The sequence below is a fragment of the Elaeis guineensis genome, chromosome 1, assembly GCF_000442705.2.
Source record: "Elaeis guineensis isolate ETL-2024a chromosome 1, EG11, whole genome shotgun sequence".
Taxonomy (NCBI): domain Eukaryota; kingdom Viridiplantae; phylum Streptophyta; class Magnoliopsida; order Arecales; family Arecaceae; genus Elaeis; species Elaeis guineensis.
This window is the reverse complement of record NC_025993.2, coordinates 70,748,668-70,751,062: the sequence shown is the minus strand read 5'-3', so window position 1 is coordinate 70,751,062 and position 2,395 is coordinate 70,748,668.

Sequence of the window (2,395 nt, the reverse complement as noted above, 5' to 3'; positions counted from 1 at the left end):
TCGAAGAATCCATCTAGGTTCCATTCCACTAGGCTTCGTCCATCAAATTGAGAAGAGGTTATATCAAAATTTTTCTCCAATTGTAAATTAGCATAAGTTAGTCTAGGATAATAATTCTTTATCCTAGGTTATCTATATCTTATGTAATTCAATTAATTTCTCCCTCAGAGTCTTCAGAATAATATCTTTCTTCATCTTGAGATATGCACAATTCCTCAGAAGACTCAGCAAATAAATAATTTATCATGTCTTTAAGATTGAGAGCATTCATTTTAGCATTAATTTGATTAATAAATTCATCATAAAAAGTTGGTCCTAATTTGATCTTGGAAGAGTCTAGCTCATGAACATCAAACATGGGTAGAGCATTTCTTAAAGAAGAAGCCTTTTCTTTATCGTTGAATGGCATTTAAACCTTTTTTATCTTTGGTTTTTCAAAAAATCTTCTAATGATTGTTCCTACTTCTCTTCTTTTCAGAAGGATATTCTCAATTCTTTCAGTTTGTCTTCCTTTGGTATTGAGAGAAAGTTAGTAAAGTTTTGTTGTTTAATAATCTGCTCAAGATGTTCTATCTTAGGAGTTTCTTTAATACCAATAGCAAATATTTTTACAGGACTAGTATGAATTCCTCCATCAACTAATAATAGTTCAAAAGGGGGATGTATCAAATCTACATCAGGATCTCTTTCAGTTTTTCATGATTTAGAAAAAGTTTTGACTATAGCAACTTGTAGACTAGATCTTATATCTTCAAAATAGCTGTCAAACCAGTCAAAGAAGAAGATGTGTCTTTCTTCCAATTATATTTGACTGAACCAGATATCCCTAATAATATTTCACTCTTTCTTATTAAAAGTGTTAAAGAACCACTATTTTCTATCTCTATTTTCTTCAGAATCAATTTTTTTTCTTTAGTAGTTCTTTATTTATCTGGAATTCGACAAAGTCAATTATATTGATTTCAGGTTTAGATCTTACTGGCTCACAAATGGCATATATAATATTTGAGGATATTGATTGAATAATTTTTTTTTTTTAGAAGTAGGTATATCAGATGTAGAAATTCTCTTATTTATCGTAATTCTCTTACTAGTAGAGAAATATACTTCTACATTTCTGTCTGGAGTTGATATGATTCTATCAGCTTCAAACTTTAGAATTTTCTTAGGTTCTATACTTGATCTAGAGTCTATTATTTTGGCATAATTATTTCATCCCACTTTAATTTTTTAGGGGTTATGTAATTATTTTTTGGATTGATAATAAATAGAGTAGTTAATCTTTTTGAGGTAGCTAATTTTATCCCAGGGCTAATAGTGGTCATGGTTTTATAATAGACTCTATAAGTAACAGATAGATTTTCTATTCCTATTTTCATCTCATATCCTAAAGTAATCAGATTAAGAGTGAGACGATCAAAGATATTTGGATCTGTTAATGAAATAGAGAAGTTAGGGTCAACATTAAAGTATACTGGTCCATTACTCAAATTAGCTTCTATGAGTCCTAGCAGGGAATCCTCAAAGTCTAAATTTCAACAGTCTCTCAATCAGCCAAGTGCTAAAATATTAAGACTCATGCGTGTTAATGGCTTGATAGCAACTTGAACAAATCCTATATGCAAATATTTATATTCAGGAGAAATTTCTTTTAAGTCTTCTTGATTTAATAGGTGTATCATCTCCTGAGTAGAACTAATAGAGAGGGTTCTTTCTATAGACTTAATAAAGTATTTATTTTTAGAAAGAAAATATGTCTTATGATATATTTCACTAATATTTATCTTAGGCATTTTTCAATTACCTAAAGTCTCCTCTAACTCCTCGAAATATACGGAAGATTTATTTTTTATTGACATAGTTCTAATACAGGTGGATTTCTCACCCATTTCAGATCTAGAAAGTAGGGTAAGAGATCTAAGGATACCAGCTATAGGGATGACACAAAATAGTCAAGCGACTTACTTCACCCTTTTCATGCCTTTTCTCACAGCTAACACGAGTATAATTTGCATGATCGGATGGTGATCGTAGATGGCTAAGGTAAGAATTGTCAGATTCCCTCCCCGACACAACTTAGCTCTGATACCAGAATTGACTTAGGTCATGTGCGTATGCGTAGAAGCAGTGGTATGTGTGTGGGTTGGAGCCATAGTGGTATGATATTTTACAAGTCCTAATGGACTCTCCTGATGCAGATCAGAAATCTCGATAACCATAAGGTGGAAGTAGTAGATTGTCACAGTAGTAAAAGCCACGTACGTACACATGGAAGCAGCAAGTGGATACAGTAAATTGATAGACGAACTATGAGGTATACAATACTGTCCGTATGCACCATATAACTTACAGTTTAGAATCCAGGAGTATAAAAGCAAAATGGTTTATGATTGAG